Source organism: Phragmites australis, chromosome 15 (assembly GCF_958298935.1).
Source record: "Phragmites australis chromosome 15, lpPhrAust1.1, whole genome shotgun sequence".
Classification (NCBI taxonomy): Eukaryota; Viridiplantae; Streptophyta; class Magnoliopsida; order Poales; family Poaceae; genus Phragmites; species Phragmites australis.
Window position 1 is genome coordinate 12939823 of NC_084935.1, and position 16821 is coordinate 12956643.

Genomic DNA, 16821 nt, shown 5'->3' on the forward strand with positions numbered 1-16821 from the left:
CTCTGCCGGGAGCTGTGACGAAGATAGCTATGGTACAATGGGGGAGGGCACCGAATAGACTGGGGTAGGAGAAATAGACAGAGGAGGAGGAGATTAGGTAATTTCTGCTAGTTCAACTATGCGCTCGGTATAAATAGAGCATTACAAACTCAGCATGGAGAGTCCATGCCGCAATCCAAACCAACTCCTAATCCTTTCCTAAAATACTAACCAAATATTACCTTCTGTAAATAACTCTCTCTTGCCTAAACGACTTCTATCTCTTACTAATCCCTTAACCTGAAACCTTCCTTTTATGCTGCCGGCGCCCTAGCTCTTCGGCGGTATTGCAGGCCCCACATGACATAAACATAGACTTTCATGTTTGTCCATACACAAACCACGATCATATATTCTGATTACTGGAAACAGTAAACCGTTGCATATCCTCCTTACAGATCAAACAATAACATCCATTTCAGGTCTACCGACAGGAAAACACACAGCATCAACAATTTTTGGTGGCATCATTCTCCAGACCTCACTCAGAGGACATCCAATTCTTTCAGTAAAGCATAGTCCGTTCAGGAGGTGAAGGACTAGCGGTAGAACATGGACCTCTTCAGCTCAGCTTTTATCGCCGGAAGTGGCTTCGAACCACCAGCAGGAGCAGCTGCACCGACAGAGGTCGCCGCCGTCTCCATGTCTGAACCTTGGGTGACGTAGAAGCGAGCACGGTGTGCGAGCTTGTGGGCGTAGTGTACAGGAGCAGCTGCCATTTCAAACAGTAGTACATCATCACGTTAAGATGTATGGGTTACATCCAGAGCTGACAAGTAGTAAGAAGTAACTCTATCTTGTAGCTATTGCCTAATACATATTCAAAGTATCCTTGTGCTTCTCCATCCATGCATCGATTGAAATTACTGGTTCTGACTAGAATTCTCCAGATTTATGATATAAGCAACTCGAGTCTGGATGTTCTATGCAATAGATGCCATGCTTAAGCAGGAAATAAAAAATCCAAGTTCGTTTAACCTAAATTCTCTGTGAATAGCGAGAAGACTGACATACCGATCGACACTGGGCGAGTACAGCTTGCACAACTGACAAGAGAAAAAACAAAAGGTCAAATTGACATACAACTGAACGATGCAAAGAAGAAGACGGCGAGTACGAGCATGCTTACGTGTAGCACACGTTATTCGTGAGAGACTGCAGGTCATCTGCTGTGAACTTGTTGTCATCTCGCAGCACAAGGTAATGCACAGGACGGCTTGTCCCCTGCATTTGCATAGGCATCCAATCTTTAGGATACAATTGGCAAGAACACAGTTCAAATTGCCAATGATTTTGTAGACATCTTACTTCGATCCCAGCATGGCTGCAAAGGAAGAAATCAAATTCTTCTGGGTGGCAGATCTCCCTATCAACCACTGTGCCTATAATTTTTTCATAAAGATGTGACCAATTATACTGTAAAAAAAGATACCATAAACAGTGGTTGCAAATAAGCTCGTGGTTCTAAGTTCTAACCTGTCAGACTCCTCCTTCGAGTCACCTTATGCAACTCATATCAGTCTCTGGATCGGTAACTGGTTCGCACATATTTCCAACAAAAGTACATCAATTAAAGTACGATATTATGGTACAATACAACATTCATTACAATAAAAACTCGTAGGCATAATTAAACAAAGCCTCACAGCACAATGGAATAACACAAAAGCGACCCAAGCCCTACAGGTAGCTTGAGTGTGGATGAAACCCATCTTTTCCATTCTTCATCTTCACCTTTGACAAAGTTGGCCTCTGGATTATCTGAATTCACATATAGCAAGAGTGAGTACATAAGATACTCAGCAAGCCCTGCCTCGAGGGAAGACATTAGATGCATAAAGGTAGATCAAGGATAAGGCTGTAGAGTCTTTAGGTTTTGCAGAAAGCTAGTTTTCGATGCAAGGTTCAATTTGCAAAAGTTGTCTTAAAACATTTTTGAGTGAACACATAAGTTGAGTTTATGGGGTTGTTGGTCCCGGGGAAGATACTTCCATCCTGTCAGTTCTCACACTTCTTTTGCCGGTGGACATATAGTTCGGGATACTCCAGGTACACAGCCAACACTTTTTGAAAGCACGGGCACACTGCCCACTCACACGCCAAGGAGGTACTCATGCCAGAAAGCTAATCATTGTGACCGAACCATAGCATGTCCTTGACCGAGGACATGGCTATCTGGATAGGTTTAACACTCTATAAAGGTTATACACTTTATCCACAAGATATGCACAGACTCTAACCTTAGCAACTGGTGGAATTATCATAACGAGACGCAACGTCCTTACAACATAGCTACAATATCCACTCACAGGGCACTAAGATACCATGTGCCTTAGAATATTCATGGGAAGGACCACTTAGCAATCCCATAGCCTTAACAACGTCACCAGCTGGACCTTAGGTTACGCACTGCCCAAGTCTTCTTCTAGACCCCGTTGCCACTACCGGCCTCCAAGTGGGTACCGAACTAAGTTGAAGAAGTTGGGTCAAGTCCTGCCTATTTAGGTCATGTGGTTGTACGATTGAATACTAGGTAGGATGTCATAGTGAACCGATCTATATATGACCGAGGCAAGTGTCTCCCAGCAAGAACACCACAAAGGCAAACCTTGCTTTAAGGTAATTCCCACCTTTTTGGGTACCTTACTCACCCTCGTCAAAAACACACTAGAGTTTCTATGAACACATCTTACACACACCAAGTACACAACACTTCAAACTTTTTGAAAAAGCATGATTAACATATGTAGTTATCCCAGTTCTTTCATTTGAGCAAATCTATATCCTAAGCATGCTAGTAAATAAGCATTCATCTAAACAATCATTATAGTTGATGTTGAGGACCTTCTCGGGTTTCAACGGAATAAAGGTGACAATATCAGGGCTTGACATAAACAAGCTAGGTCATAACTATATTAGCATATTTTTTTAAAATCACAGTTATTAACTTAAGCATGCATATCCCTGTAATTTAAAATAATGGCTCTACGGGTTGTGTTTGAAAACATAGGATAAACATGATCAACGGTGTAGGACTTGCCTTTGTTGAAGTTCTCGTCCGCTCCTTTGTCAAACTCCAGATCCTCTGGGTCTTCCTCGAACGCGCCTTCATCTAACAAACACAACAAACGACAAAAGCGCACATACAAGCAATCAATCAAATGATTATATTGAAAACTAATTAAATTACAAACATTATGAAATTTACATGATTGGGTAGATCTCGAATTTAGATGAATATCTGTGGAAGGATCGTCGAAAATGGAGTTAGGACAGAGGAGAAACGAGCTTTAGAAGTTTTGTTAAGAGAAAAAATTCAGAAAAGGAAAAGGAATATTCTCAAAATATTCCTCAGCTCGGCTCAGGACGGCTCGGCTCGGGGCTGGGTTTGGCTTGGTCGGGCGGCTCAGTGGCTCGGCTTGGCTAAAGGGCGGGCCCACCTGTCAGCGGGGGAGAGAGGATAAGGGAGAGGGAGAGGCGGCCGGCTCAGGAAGATCGAGCAGAGATAGCGAGAGGGAGAGATAGAGGGAGAGAGGCAATAGGGGCGGTGAAAGGCGGAGCGTCGACAACGGAGGGCGGCATCGGGCTCTAGTGACCAGCAGAATGGAGCGAGGATGGTCGGATCTACACCATGGTGGAGGCGATTCACGGAGTGGCTAAGGTACGTGGCTCGAATTTGGAGGATTTGGGAGCTTCGGGTGAGAAGGGAGGAGAGGAGTGGCGGTGGAGCTCATCGACGGTGGTGGCGCCCCAGCCTCGTGTGGTGGCGCTCCAGCCTCGTGTGGTGGCGGCGGTGGTGCTCGGAGAAGGAGGAAGAAGAGGGTAGTGTTCATTTTATAGGTGGCGACGGCATGGGCACGACGGCGGTGCGGGCCATGAGGTGAGGCGCGGGGCTCAAGGGAGTAGTGTTGAGCGCGAGGCGATGCGGGGCACGAGGATGGCTACAACGCGAGACGACAGGACAGGTGGCATGGCGCGGCACAGAGCAGAGGGCGGCGTCGGGTCACGGGGATGAGAAAGAGAGAGATATGAGTTCTCAAGATTTTTTTCTCTAGGAGAACACGGGTGTGACAAACCTACCCCACTTAGGAAAATCTCGTCCTTGAGATTTGAGGGTCTTCTTCGAAGAGATAGAGGAACTCCTTCCTAAGATCATCTTCATGCTCCCAGGTAACTTCAGCCTCAGTGTGGTTGCAACATTACACCTGGCAGAATCTGATTACTGACTTCTAGTTTGCCATTCTGTTGTTCCCAATATTTCTACTGGCCTCTCTTGGTACCATAGATCCAGTTGAAGGTCCATCACTTCTAATGGTATATGTTCTTCAGGAATCCTTAGGCACTTTTTCAACTGTGATACATGGAAGATATTGTGAATGTCTGACATTTCTCCTGGGAGTTCGAGACGACATGCCACTACACCTATCCTGTTTAGTATCTTGTAAGGTCCAATGTATCGAGATGCTAGTTTACCTCGAATCCAAAATCTTCTTGTGGCTCTTATCGGTGATACCACCTTTACATATACATGATTTCCCACTTCAAAATCAAGGTTTGTTCTTCGAGTGTCGGCATAGCTCTTTTGTCTACTTTGAGCTGCATTTAGATTTTCTCTTACTCTAGCTACATGCTCTTTGGCTTCCTTTATCAGGGTTGGTCCATAGAGAGAACGTTCTTCGATTTCAAACCACATAAGAGGAGTTATGCATTTTCTCCCATATAATGCCTCGAACGATGACATCTTCAAACGTCAAAACTCTTGTCCACATTTGGTTGAGAAAGGATAGGAGCAGTTGTGAGAAGATTCTTCAAAATCTGGAAGGCTTGCTCACAAGCATCGGACCAAGCAAACTTTACTCCCTTCTGCAAGAGTTCGGTCATAGGCTTGGCAATTTTGGAGAAGTTCTCAATGAACCGGCGGTAGTATCCCACAAGTCCAAGAAAACTCTGGATGTCGGTGACATTCTGCGGTTGCCCCCAATTGGGCACATCTTGAACCTTGCTTGGGTCAACAGCGACACCATTTTTGGAAAGGACATGACCAAGGAAAGCAACTTTCTTAAGCCAAAATTCGCATTTGCTGAGCTTGGCATAGAGACGATGTTCACAGAGCCTTTCAAGAATGACTCGGAGATATTGGGCATGTTCTTCTTCGGTCTTGGAATAGATGAGGATATCGTCGATGAAGATTACAATGAAAGAATCCAGCTCCTCCATGAACACTGTGTTCATTAGATACATGTAGTAAGCCGGTGTATTGGTTAGGCTGAAGGATATGACCGTATAATCATAGAGTCCATAACGAGTGGAGAAAGCTGTTTTAGAAATATCCTCCGATCGAATCTTTATTTGGTGATAACCCAATCTTAGATCAATCTTGGAGAAGAAACGAGCACTGGTCAATTGATTGAACAAGATGTCAATGCGGGGAAGCAAATATTTATTTTTGATGGTGACCGCATTTAGAGGATGATAATCAACACACATCCTCAAAGTGTTATCCTTCTTCTCGACGAAGATAGCCGGGCATCCCCAAGGTGAGGAGCTCGGACGAATGAAACCCTTCTCAAGTAATTCCTTTAACTGTTTCTTCAATCCCATTAACTCATTCAGAGGCATATGATAGGGTCTTTTAGACACCGAGGCCGTTCTGGGTGCGAGTTTAATGGCAAATTCAACATCCTGATTGGGTGGCATCCCCGGTAATTCTTCAGGAAAAACATCCGAGTACTCGCACACCACTGGGATATTCCAAAGGTTCATGGTTGCGGCACACTCCAAAGCAAAGAGATGGGGACCACCCTCTCCCAAGTGGAGGGGGATCTGGACACCGGTCAAATTTTTGAGGGAGATGATCCTCCAAGCACAATCAATGAGAGCGCCATATTTGGTTAACCAATTCATTCCTAAGATGGCATCCACTCCCCTAGTATCAAGAATGATTAAGTTCGCAGAAAATCAAACTTCTTCAATGAGGATCTCGGCCAAAGGAACGACTCTATTGGTTTGCAACTGGGTGCCGGGTGCATCAATATTATATGAAGAAGGTAGAGTCTTGGTGACCATATTGTGCCGCAAGATGTAACCCTCCTTAATGAAAGAATGAGATGCTCCAAAATCAAAATGTGCAACTGTAGGGTAGGAATTCACAAGTATCGTACCAACGAGCATGCTATCGTCCGCCTGAGCCCCTTCGGCGGTGATGTGGGTTCACTCGGCCATGCTTGGGAACTTGCGTAGCCTTGGATGCCTGGTGAGAGGGTTGTGCTTGCAGTGGCGGCTTGGAGCATTCACCATGACTCCCATCTTTGGGAAACGACACTCCCGCGCGAAGTGCCCGACACGCCCACAATTGTAGCATGGGCCACCGGGGTCACCAGTCACACTTCCTTGCGACCCCGCAGGCCTTGGAGTCTGACCTGGTGATGAGGAGTATGAACGTTGCACCACCCACATTGGACGTGGAGCAGACGGTGTCGACATGGAAGACGGAGGGAGTTGAATCCCCATTTGCTGACGTTGATAGCTCCCGCCCACAGAGGATGACAGGACCCTCTTACGCTTCTTCTCCTCCTGATGGTTCTTCAACTTGTGCTCGACAGTAAGAGAGGTGCTCACCATCTTATTGAAGTCAACAAACTCATGAGCGGTTAAACGGTCTTGCATCTTGGTGGAGAGACCATTGACAAAGCGATCTTGCTTCTGAGCATCGGTACCTATTTCTTCCAGCGCATATTGTGCCAAGTGGTTGAACGCTTGCACATATTCCATGACCGACTTGCCTCCTTGCTTAAGATCCAGAAATTCTCGCCGCTTGATACCCATTATCCCCTTAGGGATATGAAAATCGCGGAAGGCTTGATAGAACTCCGCCCATGAGACACAATGATTGGTGACATGCATGGCGAGGTAGTTAGTCCACCATGCGCCAGCCGCGCCATGGAGTTGATGTGCAGCAAAGAGGGCCTTCTTGTAGTCTTCGCACCGTAGGAGAGCAAGTTTTTGCTCGATGGTGCGTAGCCAATGGTCCGCGTCGAGAGGATCCTCGATGCGCGTGAAGGTGGGAGGATTAGTACGGAGAAAATCCGAGTAGTCATCACGGCACCTGGCTCCTCCTCCTCCTTGAGAAGCCATGTTGCGCACAAGCGCTCGAGAAGAGTGGTATGCGCTTGACAGTTCTGCTCGATTTGCATGAGCACATCTTCCATTCTGGGTGGCGGAGGCAGCATAGGATTGTTCTCGTTGGACCCCTCAGGAAGATCACCCGAACTGCCGCGGGTCCTCATCCTACCGTCAATTCCAAGATTAGTGACGACAAGATCTTCACAGGGAAGATAACGAAAAGGAATTTGTGATGACAATGGATGTATAATTCAACATGAATGTGGTCTGGCTCCTTAAAGCAATTGATTTCATGATTTTTGGAGTTTGTATGAATTAACTATAAAATATACAAGCTATCAGGACAAAAAGAAGAGTCCTAATGAACAGTAAAATCCGGAGTTTTGGGTTGAACTCGGAGTCTCTAGGTGACCCTCTAGAATGGGGTCCTCGGGTATTTTTTGGTTAAAATCACCCGGAACCTCCGGATTTACCCGGATAGTCCTGGTTCTAAAAGCAGAACGCGAGTTTTTTGACGATTCTTCGGCCGATTCGACTTGCATGTCGAAATCTAAGCCACCTAAACATGTAAAGGCACTAAAGCATTGGTTCTAAATCTAATTTACTCTCTATACAAACTCGAATCGTTAGCTCAACTCCATCCAAACATTTCTTCTAACTTTAATGTCTCAAGAATACATGGTTGCGTCACCATTCTTCGACTGCAGCTCCAAATTCGAAATCCATTATTCCAAAACATGCATTTTCAGCAAGAAAATCCAGGAGACTTACCCAAGATGTTTAGCCAAGGTTTGTGGTCATCAATTTGGAGAAGAATCAAAGGAAAGCTTGGAGAAAGGAAGACCAAAGGGCTGCTGAAATTTTAGAACATATGGGGTGACGAATTTTTGATTAGCAAACCTTCGTGTATGTGGGCAAGAATTAGAGGGATGGAGAGCTAGAGAGGAGGGGATTTCAGTGATAATACATACATACCTCAAATCCAAGGGCTTGGGGTGGGATTTGGGTGGAGAGTGAGAGAGTTTGTGTGGGGGAGGGAGGGAGCAGTAGCTCCTGCTGCTGTTTGGGCATGGGGGAGAGTAGAGGAGAGTGAGGGAGCTGAGGTGGAGGGGTAGAGTTTCCGCCCAAGTGAGGGAGAGGGTGTGGGGCTAGCCAAAATGGGGCCCGTGCGTAAGAGAGAATAAAAGTTCAACTGAAAAACAAATCTTTATCTCCCCAATTTAATAACCCAAAGATTAGAGCTCTAGTGTCTCAAAAATTCTAGAAATTTGTGACCCGATTTCAAAACGAGATGAAACATTTCTAAAAGGATTCATTTACACTCATAGGCGGAGGTTTTAACTAATGACAAATCTATCATCGGGTAATTTTAAAATACATATAAATAAACAAACCATCAATTGATTTAATCAAGCAATCCAAATGCTTAACAAATAAATATGATGCTTATGATGCTTAATTATGCGTAATGACATGATTAGGAATTGAGATGTGACAGTGACGGGTTCCGGTGACCAGTGGAACAGAGCGAGGATGGCCGGATCTACCCTACAGTGAACACGATTCACTAAGTGGCTAAGGTACGTGGCTCGGATTTGGAGGATTTAGGGGCTTCGGGTGAAAAGAGAGGAGAGGGGTGGCGATGGAGCTCACTAACGGTGGCGGCGGCGACGGTGCTCAGAGGAGTGAGGGAGGCAGTGGAGGAGAGGGAGATGATGCAGTGTGGAGGAAGGAGAAAGAAGAGGGTATTGTTCATTTTATAGGTGACAACGGTATAGGCTCAGTGACGGTGCGGGACGCGAGGTGAGGCGCGGGGCTCGAGGGAGCAGCGTTGGGCGTGAGGCGGCGCGAGGCACCAGGATGGCTGCGATGTGTGGCGACAAGACGGGTGGCACGGCACGGCGCGACGCAGAGGGCGGCGTCGGGTCACAGGAATGGGAAAGAGAGAGATAAGTTACAAAAAAAACTTTCTATGAAGAACACGGGTGTGACATAACTAGCCTCAACATTTCCCTTATTAGCAACGTGGCGCTTATATTTGTTGTTGTTAGGGAACAGCCTTGTCTGATGCCTCTTCTGCGCCACAATGAAGGTGATTTGTGGCTTGACATCATTGTACAGCGCTTTCCAAGCCTGAAGACGGAACGGTTGTTACTGAATGTTCTAATCGAATAAATATATATTTGCCCTCGAATTAATTGTACCCTTTCTATCTCTGGGATTTCTTTTTCCAAAACTTGTTTGAACTGGCCCTCACTTACGCCATCCCTAACAACGAAATAGGAGGAAAACAATTAGAGAGAAAACTGTCAACTGTCAATTGTCGTGACATGATGATCAGAAGAGCACATCTGAGAACAACTGAAAGATATGAACCTGTAGAATATCAGCTGCTGAGGCTCCTTGCTAGACTCTCTTACGAATGCGCAGAGGAGCTCCCTGCAAAAGTTTCATAAATCAAAAGGCATCCTACTGGGGCGGCAGGCATATTTCAAATAGATGCATAGAGTGAAGATCTTACTTGACAATGTCTTCAAGGCCACTGATGAGCTCTTCACGGTGACCTTGTGCACGAACAACACCATTATACTTGGCCACCTCATGCCAGTCTAGGGACGCAACAACCTAAATGGAACGTCAGGCAGCATCTGTTAGTGTAATGAGATGAAACTAGAGAACATATTGTCCATTTTCCAAACAAAAAGTAAAATCTTACAGAAGCAATGGAAGGGGCAGTATCATCTCGATCAGCCGAACGAGTAACATCAGCTCCAAATATAATAGTTGGCTTGTTCGAAACAATTGGTAAACTTGCTCCTATATCATCAAATACTGAGTTCCTTCCTCCAGCCTGTGGAGATGATAAATATATCAATATCAATAAAGGTCCCCAAATAATGATGTAAACTTTGGAAAGTTAAAACCAATCTTTTCTTGAAGTATTACTTCAATATAGAACATAACATAAAGTAAATAGCGCTATTGCAGAAGACTCTTAAACCGGTCCTTCACTGTAGCTGTGGTTCAGCAGCTCATGACATACCTTGCCTTTCATGTTCCAGTACCCATTCGTTGGAAACCACGTTTTCTGAGATCCAGAATCACGGTGCTTAAGCTACAGCAACAAAAAAGATAGCACACAAGACATTCACAAAACGCTTTAGGAAAAATGCTACAGAAGATCTCATGGAAGTAGGATTACAGTTGGAGGTGGCAGAACTCTAGCCTCAACTGTGGCAAGATTGTAGTTATCTTCTATGTCAAATTCATTTGCGTGTTTGGTGCTGTTGTACTGGTTGCGCTCAACAACCTAAGAGTAGTGGAAGTTGGGTTAGAGAAAACTTCAAATGTGTTTGATCACAGATTACATCTGACACAAGATTGCACCAAATGCAATAAGATCATGAACCTGATGATTGGATTGCTCGCCTTCAGATGGGACCTATAGTAGGTTGACTTTATTAGAGGAGAAACCTGACTGCCTTCCAGCTTCTTATGGTAACGCTGTCTGGGAACTATCTTGCAAACCTGAAATCCAAATGTAAATTCAGAAATATGAGCAGAATATATGGAAAGGTAAAGAGTATAGAAGCATAAGACATCATGTCGAAGTTGAAGTTCATAATCACCAACCTCTATAGGAAGGTAGGTTGGCTTCTGCTCACTGCCAACTTCGAGGCATGGGAGGAACTTGTACTTTAGTTCCACGCTGTATCTTTCTCTGAAGTGATCCATGACAGTCTTTGTACCTCCGGAGGATGATTTGAAACAGATATTTAAGGATCCAAGTAAAGTTTTATTAGAAAAAGGGCTGATGAGAGAATATGATCGCTAGGATATGTTGTTGAACATCAAGAAAAAGGAGAGCAATCCTACTTCAAAGCATTAGTAGGCTTCAGTGACAACCCGGCAATTCTGTACTTTCGGCGTGCACCCCCTCGGTATGTGGCTTGAATCCTCACACCCGTGAGGGCCTTTTTAGCTGCAAATTCAGAAAACAACAGCATACATCTCAAGTTCCACTTTGCACAGTGCATTTTGTAATTTGTATCCAGGCGGACTTGGTCGTTTTTCTCTCACCAGTTGAGCAAGATCTTGTCTTGATCAGAGCTATATTGGACTTGTTTGCTGCTGCATCCGGCCTCCATTCAAACCTTAACAAATGCCAGGTGTCTCCAATACGATGCTCTAAAATGGATCTAGATTTGGTGCAGTCCTTCTTCCCCTGTCGCGTCGCTGACTTCCCGGTGAAATACCTGGGGGTGCCATTGGCTTTGAGGAAGCTTCGTAAATGCCACATACAACCGTTGGTTGACGCACGCCTCCCAACTTGGAAAGCCGGCTTGATGTCCAGGGCTGGCCAGACTGTTCTCACCAAAGTCACTTTAACGGCTATCCCTGTTTACATATCGATCGCAATTTGCTTGCCGCCCTGGGCAATTCAAGCCACTGATAAGCTCCGCTGTGCCTTCCTCTGGAATGGTTCCGATTCAGTCTCCGGTGGACGATGCCTTGTTGCTTGGCCAAGAGTGTGCCAGCCTCTTTCCATGGGGGGTTTGGGACTTCATGATCTTACACTGCTTGGCTACACGCTTCGGCTGCGGTGGGAGTGGCTTCGCCGTGTCGATGATTCGCGTACTTGGGTTTCTCTACCGATGAAAGGTGACTACATCGTTACTGCTACGTTTGAAGCTTCAGTCTCTGTTGTCATTGGAAATGGCCGCAAGGCGCTGTTTTGGTCCGACAAATGGATCGAAGGAAGGGCAATTAAGCATTTGGCGCCAAATCTGTTCAATGCGGTCTCGAAGCGCAATGTGAGGTCGCGAACGGTAGCTGATGCTCTGTGTAATCATCGATGGGTTCGTGACATTGTTGGGGCCCTCTCAGTCACAGTTCTGATTGAGTTCCTAACAGTCTGGGATTTGTTGGAATCGGTTCAGTTAACTGAAGACCCTGACAGTTTCATCTGGTGCTGGTCTCCTAATCACCAGTACTCGTCGTCCTCTGCTTACAGGGCGTTTTTTCTTGGTCAGACAGAATTGCCGGGGGCAAAGCAACTATGGAAGTCCAAGGCTCCTACTAAGTGCAAGTTTTTTCTGTGGCTAGCTTTCTTCGATCGGTGTTGGACAAATGATCGCCTCCAACGTCATAGCCTTAGGAACGGAGGACCGTGCTCCCTCTGCAGTCAGGTTTCTGAAACAATTCATCACCTGCTGTTGGGTTGCGTTTTCAGTCAGGAAGTTTGGTTCAAATTGCTGAGAATGGTTCATCTTCAACATCTTGTTCCATCAGTTGACTCCGCCTTGGTCGATTGGTGGCTGATCTCGCGCAAACGGATAAACAAGAACATGCGTCAGGTATTCGACTCTATGTTCATCTTGGCCTCGTGGAGCTTATGGAAGGAGAGAAATCAGCGTGTTTTCAATCAGTCTTCGATGCTGCCAGGCCAGTTGAGCTCCCTGATATGTGATGAAGGAAGAAACTGGGTGTCAGCCGGCAACGAAGGGTTGCTGTGCTTCACCCAGCAGCCATCTCTGGTCGCCTTGCTACTCTAATGTTGTCTTCTGCTAACTTGTGTTTGTGTTCGTTTTCTAGGCTTTGTATGTACCGGCTGTTTAAGCATTTTCCTTGCTAGTTGTTCCGTTTCTCGGCTCTTGCCGTGCCGGACAGTGAGCAGCGCGTGCTGTTTTCCTGTAACTCTGCCGTTTCTCCTCTTAATGAAATAACACGCCCAGGCGTGTTCTCGAAAAAAAAAAATTTGTATCCAGGCAGGAGAAAAAAAGTATACCTTGACATACTCAGGTTTAGTCAAGTTCCTATCCAAGATATCTATGTTCAGAATCTTCCGAACGAAATCAGTCAGTAGCAGGGGTTCAAGGAAAACGTGCAGCATATCAAACATCTGGCAAAGACACAAGATCTGAACTGGAATATTACTAACCACGTCAAAGTGTAATCGCAAGTTTTTCTTTCAAGCAATCACTGGAAATCACAGCTTCCACTGGATTCAAATTACATATGATTTCCACCAACCATATGAAATAAAATTACCCAAGTACTACATCGTATCCACATTTCCCATCCTGGTCATTTCTGCCTTGCACGCATCCTATCTGCATCCCTGACCGTACTGAAGATAACTGAATCAAATAATACAAATTCAGAAGTGAAGTTATATCTGACCTACAACCATAGAAAAACCGTTCTGCATCAGACTGATGCTCTGATAGAGCCCCTTCCATCCCTCAATACTGAGCTTACGATCCTTTGTGCACCCTAATTTCTGGGGGACGAACGATCGACCAACCGCGAGGTATCTGGGTATAGTCCAGATGAAAAAAAATTTCTCATCCAAAATCATGAACACAATGAGATAATCGGACACAGTGAAATTGCCGTCAATTACTCCATATCATTGCGTTTGTTGAAAACGACGCCGCGATGCATGAGTTCTAGGACCAGCAGCGCCTACGCCGAGATGTCCGTGGGGTAGCCTGCCAAGAGCATCCTCAGCTGCAGCAGGCTGATCGCCATGACGTGCTTGATCACCACCTTGTACATCCTCTCCTTCCTGCGCAATTCGTTGAGCATCTCATCTCTACAGCGATCGCCACGCGGCCACGGAACAAGAGAAGTCGAGTTTACCTTTCCCTTTCGTCGCCTGAGAGGGTGACCTCTAATTCCTTGGTGTCGAACGGCAGCTCGCCCGCGGTGAACAGCGAGTTCCAGCCGTCGTCCGCGGGGAGGCGGCCTTCGAGGTCGGTGTGCTAGTGCTCGGACACCAGCTTCGACATGACCTCTGTAACACCTACTTTACAACTAAACATAATTATTTAAAAATAAGAAGTTTTAACAGCATTTTCTCTATAAAAACGGTATAACTGACAAAAAAAGATCACATACAGATAATATATGATATAACCAACATATATAGCAATTTTCACGACGCTACCAGCGTCTTACCACAATATATATAAAACAAATGACAGACCACCAAAACACAATTTCTAAACATCGGTTGAGTTATCGATATCGTGATGAGGTAGTGCATGCAACTACCAAGATCTATTCCCAAAATGCACGTCAATATTCTAAATATACCTGTAAAAGATTTAACAGGGGTGAGACGAACTCAGCAAGTAACAGCTATGAATATAAACACATCTCACTCAGTTCAAAAGTATTAGGGAATAAAACATTCTTCTCACAACATAAAAAAAAACACATGGTTTTAAAGAGAATATCTTTTCAGAAGTATTTGTCGAGAAAGTAACAACAGACTCCAACCTGATCTCCCACAAAATATGGCATTTAACTCCCAGAATTCTGTATTCTCCAGATATCATAAAAATATATATGAATGCCATGATGCAACTCCATTTGAGAGCTGGACGATGCCAACATCTCATGCAACTCCATTTACCGGTACGAATCACGCACGATGGCAATGATTGGCCTTATCACCATATGAAGTGCATAAATGCATATGTATGCATGTGAATTGACGTCAATTCTTAATTTCTTCTTGATGACTCGTGATAAAAACAACACCAAACTGATTCATGATGACCGAGGTACAATCCAAATCAATAAGAAAAACATAGATTTAAATAATCAAATACAACATCATCCATGATTTGAATGAATTAGAAAAAACCATATACTTCAATTTTATTTACAAAAGAAGTAAGACATGAATATAAACATAGCACTGAATCACACCCCCACGTTACTTGCCTTTTACCAAAAGCGACGAAGAAATTTCGATCAAGAACGTCCGGAAGTAGTACCACTTGTACAGGTATATTATTAGCACTTAAACATATTTAAAACACATAAAATATGAAACGTCAATCCTACGTCTGAAAACGTCGCATATACGCCTATATTTCGGAAAACCGAACAGAAAATTGTATCACATGAAATGATACACTATTCCAACTCAGAGTCGAATCAAAGTTTTCACTAATTAGACTTTGCTCCGATGAAATAAATGAATGTTTTGACTCGTTGTATCTTCGAATCAATAATGATTATCGAAACGAATCGGACTATTGATCACATGAAATGATACGACAGGAATTGATTGATTTGATCTAACCATAAACGTCTAAGAATTACTGAAGAATCACCTTCGAAGGATTGACGACGAATCCGACAAAATTACGAAATTTCCAACTTTTCCCTTTTTCTTCTTTTTTTTTCTCTTTCTTCTCTTTCCTTTTTTTTTTCCTTTCTCTTTCTTTTTTCTTCTCCTTTTCTTTCCTCTTCTCTTGTTTTTCTTCTTCCTGGCTTCCTTCTTCAGCCGGCTTCTTGCTCCTCACGGCGGCTGACGCATAGCAGGCGCGATGGCGCGCACGACGGCGCGACGGTGGCGGCTCAGCTCACGCAGCAGCGGAGCGGCGCACGACAGCGAGTGGCAGCGGCGCGTAGGCGGTGGCGAAGGCGAGCCGGTAGCGTAGGCGCGGCGCAGAGGCGGCGGGAAGGTGGTTCGGCCGACGACGACGGCCGGCGGCGCAGCACGGTGCACGACGGAGAGAGAGAGAGAGAAAACGCGAGGCGTACACAAGAAGAGTCTGAATGGATCGGGTTGAGGGCCGATCCATCCGGTACTTATTCTTTTTTTTATTTTAAAAAAAACAAAGGTCTAAATTTATTGGACTTGCTACGGGTCACAAAGTGCCCGGAACGGACATATGAATAGCAAAATGGGTTCGTCTCGACGGGATGAACGCAACCACGGTCTCCGATCATCCATACGAGCAACGGATAAAAAAAGTCAACTTTTGGTCAAAACTCTCTTTTTTTCTCTCTCAAAAAATTCAGTATTACAACCTCCCTGTACGCGCCCTTCAGGGCCAGATGGTCACCTGAAAACAACCACCACATGAGCACGGCAATACGGCAATGGCGCACGGTCAGATCAGATTAACACCAACAATGGGGAGTGGACGATAGAGATGGACTTAACACTTACGTCGTAGTGGTGCATGCCCTCATCGACGAGGCGAACGAAGAAGTGGTTGGCCCTGACGACGCACGGCGTCCCCGCGGCGCCGTACACGGGGAGCTTAGGGAACATGGCCTGGGGCGCTCGGCGCGGCGGACGTGGACGCCAATCGCCTAGAACTCCTCCCGCAGCGCGGCGGCCTCTACCGCGTAGCGATCCGCGAGGGGCGTCCCAGCTTGGCGCAGATCGGCAGGATGGCTCTGGCCGTCGACGAAGTAGACCTCGCCGCCGCCGCGGCCGTCGTAGTGGTGCCCGCCGGGGTTCCCCACCCGAGCGACGCTCGGGTTCGTCTCCTGGCCCCGCCCGCGGCCGCCGCCGTTGCGCGCCTGATCGACCCGCGGGTTGGCCTGGCGGCCGCTGCGGCGCCCTCCGCCACGGTGATGGCTCGCCATGGCCGCAGCTGCTCACGCCCCTGAGCAAACACGCACGCACGCACGTGCTTTGTTACGCCGCCACAATAGCAGAGAAGAAGCCAAGAGAAGAGGGGAAGAAGCGACTAATTCACCACCGCCACTGACTTTGCTTATATAAGCGGCACCGAGAAACCACGGGGTAATTTTTGGAGAAAGATAAACGTAATTTCTGTTTATTTCTATTGTGACAGCGGATTTTGAAATTTGAGTTCGCCTCCTTCTCCCGCGTCCTAAAAA

The 16821-nt window shown here is 45.8% G+C and overlaps 1 pseudogene; it reads right to left on the reverse strand.

Annotated features, from left to right (window-relative positions):
* Positions 1-578: 578 nt before the first annotated feature.
* On the reverse strand, positions 579-16563 carry LOC133892138 (protein argonaute 18-like; annotated as a pseudogene).
* Between the last annotated feature and the right edge of the window lie 258 nt (positions 16564-16821).